Here is a 6,979-nt window from a genome sequence, read left to right on the forward strand (position 1 = left end):
ACCCAAAAATAGATGAAATGACTATCCACCTTTTGGGGTGACTGAGGACAGAGATTCTTCCACGTATATTATAGGCCAAAAAGAAGAAAATACAGCCTCATAGTGAAATACCATTTAAAACTTTTATTAACATTAAAAGCGTAAATGGATACTCACATATTACAGGCAAATACAAGCATGGAAATAAAATCTGGCAACGCAGTGGCATCAACGAGCCCTTCCCGATGCGTTTCTCCTAAACCAGGCATCATCTGGGGATGTTAGCACACTGCGGCCACCGCGTTTATATAGACTATGGGGTACTCCCTAACATCCCCAGATGATGCCTGTCATTAATAGTGTTTAATTTATGCAGAGTTTTTTTCACTATTAAAGTTGATTATATTATTTACACTGGTAAAAGATTATATAGATATTGTCATAATCTAAGCGCTGCACCTTTTTTATTATTTCACCATTTTGTTTGTTGCAGTAAGTCTGCGGTGCTGGCAGCTAATATTTATTTGTTGTTTGTGGATAGCGCGGTTTTTTCTCACTTTATATACACATGCATGGCAATTTGTCCGATCGGAAATTTTATACAAACGATCGGACAAAGTCCGATCAGCTCATGTTGTCGGAAAATTTTATATCCAGCTCTCAAACTTTGTTGGTCGGACATTCTGATGGAAAAAGTCCGATGTAGCCCACACATGGTCGGTTTATCCGACAACATGGTTCGATAGAACTTTTTCCGTCGGAATTTGCACTTGCATTACACTTGTAGTGCAAAGTGGTCTTGCCTTTAGTAAATAAACCCCTATATCTTATATATCATCATTTTTTCTTATTCGGCAAACCTAAAATAAACGAAATGCTGCTGGGCAGGTAAAAGAACAGCATGGTAAAGTTTGGATGGCAGAGCAGGTTGGGATTCACAGGTGTAAAAGGAGCACTCTTCCCTCCATCCTAACATCTTAAATCTGTCCTGGAATGGGCATGGCTGCTGCCACAGAAGGCAAAAAAGCAATGGGTACAGATTTATTATCAGTTTATGTCTCGGACAGGCTACATCAGCGACAGGAGTTGGGAAATGAAGTGGTGCGTAAACAGATTCCTCTGCACACTCGCAGCCCCTTGCCACCTTCCTGCCTGAAAAAACTGTGCCCTGGGCAGCTTCTCCTCCTGCCCACCCCTTGTCCCGGGCCTGAGTGGACTCATTGTGTGCTGGCATGATGCAAGCTTCATGTGCTGGAATGAGGCAGAGCCAGGAAAGTTATTAAATGCTAACTGCTATCAGCTGGTAATGTATTACCAATATGATGACTGAGTTGATTATTGAGGGAACTGATCAAAGCCCAAGAATTGGCAACAGCAATTCTAAGAAATCCCAGTGGTTTATCAGGCCACAGAACAAATGTATTTACTTTGAATTGAATTTTTTACTAATGTTTTCACATCATTGCATATGAAAGGGTCATGTAAACTATAAGGCTGGATTCACACCTACAACGCAAATGTGTGCAGACTAAACCCCTGTTTTTAACGCATATTGTTAGACGGGTTAATTGGTTGTCTGTGGGCTGGTGGTAAGCAAAGCTTGATTTTTTCCTCGGTTCATCCTTGGGTTTGTTTGTATCTATTGTTAGCCTTCCAAGTTTCTTACTGCGATAGCCAGCTATAGGTGAGAGCGGGTGGCGTCTTTTTTTGTCACTGGTCGTGTTTTTGGTCAGGCATCCCACTGACACCTGTGTTGCCATTGTGCTGGGTGTTCAGTGGGCTCCTGTACCTTTTTAAGGAGGGGTGGCTCCCCTTCAGTCCACCTGCTCTCACCTATCCATCAAAATGCATGTGCCTCCATTGTGGGGACACTCATAAGTCAGTGTTAGGTACCACAGATATCGGGGTGCCTTGGCGGGGCTCTGTGGCTTACGCATGCATTTGCAAATGTGTGCAGACTAAACCCCTGTTTTTAATGCATATTGTTAGACAGGTTAATTGGTTGTCTGTGGGCTCGTGGTAAGCAAAGCTTGGTTTTTTCCTTGGTTCGTCCTTGGGTTTGTTTGTATGGATTCACACCTACGCATTTTTAGTGCTTTTTGCATTTTGCAGATTTGCACTACAGAACGTGTTCCATAGGAAACCATGTTAAATGGACTGCAGTGGAAATCTGCAAAATGCACTAAAACTGCATAGGTGTGAATCCAGCCTAAGTGTGCCTTTGGGCTTACAGGATAAATATATTTAATATTGTTTTTTTTACCGCTTTCTTTACATCACTGTTTCTCAAAGTATAAATGAAGGGGTTTAGGAGTGGGGTGAGAACTGTGTATATAAGAGCAAGATATTTGTCATTTTCCCCTCCAGTAGGTATGATGTACACAATAAAAGCTGCTCCAAAGAAAAGACTGGTCACAATAAGGTGAGAGTAGAGAAGGCTTTTTGTTTCCCTTCAGCTCCCTTGATTTTTAGGATGGTATTAATAATGTGAACATATAAAGCTATGATAATGATGACTGGGAAAATGATGGCAAATGTGGCTGTTAATATTATGGCTAATTTGATCATGGAAGGATCAGAGCAAGACAAAATCTCAAGAGGAACCAAATCACAGATGAAATGATTTATCTGGTTTGGTCCACAGAAGTCCAATTGGGCCATGAAACCAGACGTCACAGAAGAAGCTGCAAACCCAGCAACCCATGGTGCCAAAGCTAATAGAACACACAATTTATTCCTCATAATAGCAGAATAACGTAAAGGACTGTTAATAGCCAAGTCCCTATCAAAGGCCATGACCAATAACAAATAACATTCTGTTTCACCCAAACCATTGAAAACAAACAACTGTGTAAAACATTCAATAAGAGATATTGTCTTATTTCCTGAAATTAAATTATCCAGAAGCTTAGGTATAGTAGCCGTCACAAACATAATTTCAAGAACAGCAAATGTACTTATGAAAAAATACATCGGAGTTTGAAGCAAGGGTTCAATCCTAACTAAGACAATGATGGTGATATTTCCTGTAACGCAGATAGAGTATGCTATTAAAGCAAAAAGGAAGAGTAATAACTGGAGCTCGTTTAGGTCTGAGAAAGCAATTAATATAAATTCCTGAACCATGGTCTTATTGAGATCTTCTTTTGTAAAGTGGAATCCCTGTAAAAAAAAAAAAATTATATATATATATATATATATATAACATTAACCACTTCAGGTCCGCCCCATAGTGGTTTTACTGCTACAGAACAGCACCTGTGCACCGGATCATATAGATATATATCTACAATGTAAAGTAGTGAGTGTAAATTTGCTGCCCCCTCAAAATAACTCAACACACAGCCATTAATGTCTAAGCCTCTAGCAACAAAAGTGAGTACACCCCTAAGTGAAAATGGCCAAATTGGGCCCATTTAGCCATTCCCCCCCCACTCACTCTCCCCGATGTCATGTGACTTGTTAGTGTTACAAGGTTTCAGGTGTGAATAGGGAGCAGGTGTCTTACATTTGGTGTTATAGCTCTCACTCTCTCATACTGGTCACTGGAAGTTCAACATGGCACCTCATGACAAAGAACTCTCTGAGGATCTGAAAAAAAGAATTGATGCTCTACATAAAGCTGGCCTAGGCTATAAGAAGATTGCCAAGACCCTGAAACTGAGCCGCAGCATGGTAGCCAAGACCATACAATGATTTAACAGGACAGGTTTCACTCAGAACAGGCCTCGCCATGGTCGACCAAAGAAGTTGAGTGCATGTGCTCAGTGTCATATCCAGAGGTTTTCTTTGGGAAATAGATGTATGGGGGCTGCCAGCATTGCTGCAGAGGTTGAAGGGGTCAGCCTGTCAGTGCTCAGACCATACGCTGCACACTGCATCAAATTGGTCTGCATGGCTGTTGTCCCCGAAGGAAGCCTCTTCTAAAGATGATGCACAAGAAAGCCTGCAAACAGTTTGCTGAAGACAAAAAGACTAAGAACATGGATTACTGGAACCATGTCCTGTGGTCTGATGAGAGGGTAGGGTGTGGGCATGCTTGCCACCGTCGGCCAACTTCTGCTGTGATCACACACATTGGGAGCCCAGTGGTGGGCACCGCAGACTCAATGGCCGCCAGCACCTGCCGATGATTGAGGAGAGAGGCAGATCCCTGTTCTGTCAGTAGGGAAGAAATGGATCCTGTGTTCCTGCAAAGGGACCATGCCTTCCCTTAGTAAAAGCATATCCCACAGTTTTCACACCACAGTTTAGAAAAAAACAGGCTAGGCACACGTTTAACCCTTTTTGATCATCCCTGATGTTAACCCCTTCCCAGCCAGTGTCACTAGTACAGTGACATTGCATATTTTTTAGAACTGATCACTGTAATAATGTCACTCGTCCCCAAAAAGTTACACTATACAGTCCCGCTGTACAGTAAGTCACTGATTGCTGTCATTACTACTAGAAAAAAAAAGTAAACAAATAAATGTAAAATATCATGGTCATGAAGGGGGGTAAATCTTCCAGAGGTCAAGTGGTTAAAGGGGCTTTGTAAATTGAACAGAAATTTCAGATGTGTTTTTTACCAGTCAGATATGGAAGTCTTCCTGACCCTTTATTGTTCACATTTATTAGAGAGCATAAGTTATTTATCATGATATAATATAATGCATTTATAGAGCGTATTTTTCTAACTGGAGGACTCAAAACTCTAGATTTCACAGCAGGAAAATCGTTAATGTACCCCTCTACCATACTTTTCTAGGGCTTCCTTGACCCAAAAATCTATAAATGAGAAGACATTTTGAAAGATTTGAAACATACCCTGAGCTCATATGTGTAGACCATTACAAACTTTCAGGTTACAATTACTATGTTATGTATTGTGTATAACAAAATGTACAGTGTATACGTACTAGAGATTTCTCAGCCATTGTCCAAGTAGAATGTAGACATGTCATACATCATACAACTTCCTACATTACATTAGTATGAAGTGTTTTGAGAAATAAAGTACAATGTCTTAGCATCTGTATATTCATGTTTTATATATAAACACATGTTATGTTTTTTTTATATATAAATACATCTAGAAGAGCTCTTGAGACATAATTCCCAGGGATCCAATCCCTTTTTAATTCCTTTTTTTTTTAAATCTAAGGCAAGAAGCTCAAAATGGTACATTGGAGAAACATTAAATTAATAGTAGTATTGTGCAATTAATTTCTGGATTCATAGCTAAATATTAAAACAGGCAACTAATGTATTTAAAGCTGTGGATTGTGCTAAGGGAGGCAATTTAGGCAAATAAGAATAAGTACAGTTAAGAATATTTAAAATTGCTGCTTACCCTACTCCCTGAAGAGGTCCAACCCAGGATCCCAGTCTGGGGGGATCCTAATACCGCGTACACGCGATCAAATTGTCTGGTGTACTTAGTCCGCCGAAACACATTTCATCTGACAATTCGATCGTGTGTGGGCTTCAGCAGACTTTCTCAGCATAAAGTCCGGCGGACTTAGAAAGTATTTTTGCAGTCCAATCTTTCTGCCTGACTTGGGTTTCAGCGGACAATACGTTCGTCAGTATGCTAGTCCGGCGAACTAAGAATGACACATGCTCAGAAGCAAGTATGTAAAGGAAGCTATTGGCTACTGGCTATTGAACTTCCTTTTTGTAGTCCCGTCGTACGTGCTGTACGTCATCACGCTAGCAAACACCGGACTTTCTGTGTGTCCGTGTATGGCCAAGTCCGTTCTCTAGAAAGTCCACCGGACTATCCGCCGGATTGTTTGCTGGACTAAGTATGCCGGACAATTTGATCGTGTGTACGCGGCATTAGACATCCTCTGATGTTTTCCTTCTCGCAGCTCTACTTTTTCTCTACCTTTCTAACTTTCTATCCTTTTAATACCTCCTTTCACCTTTCTAATGCTGATGTCTGTTTTATATCTTTGGCCCTTTTTTCCAAAGTAGACCAAGCTCATCGTCTGGAAATAGCAACATGTTTTGGCCAGTCTCTTGCTCATCACCTTACTTCTCTTGAGTTATGACTCACCCTTGCAGTATTAGCTTAAAGTCTTACATTTAATGACCCTTGGTTCACTAAATTGTCCAACGTATTGGGACTCCCAACTTTGTTTGCACTTTAATGGCATCCCAGTCTAATGCTGCGTACACACGACCGAACATTCCGTTGGATATTACGATTGTGTGTGGGCTTCATCAGACTCTTTTCTTCAAAAATTCTGGCAGACCTAGAAATAGAACATGTTGCAAATCTGTCCGACCCAATCAATTTCTATTGGGAAAACCGTTTTTGTCTGTATGCTGGTCCGATGGACCAAATACGACGCTAGGGCAGCTATTGGCTACTGGCTATTGAACTTCCTTTTCTAGTCCCGTTGTATATCACATTCAAAACTAACTGACTTTGGTCCGTTCATGTGGGGGCAAGTCCGTTCGGTCCGAAGTCCATTGGAACTCCGTCAGGAAAACCATCTGACCTTTTCTGCCGGAAAGTCCGGTTGTGTGTACGCGGCATTTAAGTCCGTAGGGTTCAATATTGAGTTGGTCTACCCTTTTGTAGCTATGACAGCTTTAAATCTTCTGGGAAGGCTGTCCACAAGGTTTAGGAGTGTGGGAATGTTTGACCATTTTTCCAGAAGCGCATTTGTGAGGTCAGTCACTGATGTTGGACGAGAAGGCATGGCTCGCAGACTCTGCTCTAATTCATCACAAAGTTGTCTAACGGGTTGCCAGTCAAGTTACTCCACCCCAAACTTGCTCATCCATGTCTTTATGGACCTTGCTTTATGCACCGGTGCGCAGTCATGTTAGAACAGGAAGGGGCCATCCCCAAACTGTTCTCACAAAGTTGGGAGCATGATATTGTCCAAACGTCTTGGTATTCTGACGCCTTAAGAGTTTCCTTCACTGGAACTAAGGGGCCAAGCAACTCCCCACCATAATGGATGAGAGAGTTTGTGGTATTTTGCATTTTGAGAAACTCAAT

The 6,979-nt window shown here is 41.4% G+C and overlaps 1 pseudogene across 1 annotated transcript; it reads right to left on the reverse strand.

Annotated features, from left to right (window-relative positions):
* Nucleotides 1-2,025: 2,025 nt before the first annotated feature.
* On the reverse strand, nt 2,026-5,004 carry LOC143942281 (olfactory receptor 2AP1-like; annotated as a pseudogene). The gene is made up of 2 exons (XR_013264740.1): nt 4,881-5,004; nt 2,026-3,141 (listed from the first exon to the last, which is right to left on the reverse strand). The product of XR_013264740.1 is annotated as an olfactory receptor 2AP1-like (transcript).
* Nucleotides 5,005-6,979: the final 1,975 nt, after the last annotated feature.

This window comes from Lithobates pipiens, unplaced genomic scaffold (genome assembly GCF_037356315.1).
Source record: "Lithobates pipiens isolate NorthernLeopardFrog02 unplaced genomic scaffold, aLitPip1_a1.2 Scaffold_30, whole genome shotgun sequence".
Classification (NCBI taxonomy): Eukaryota; Metazoa; Chordata; class Amphibia; order Anura; family Ranidae; genus Lithobates; species Lithobates pipiens.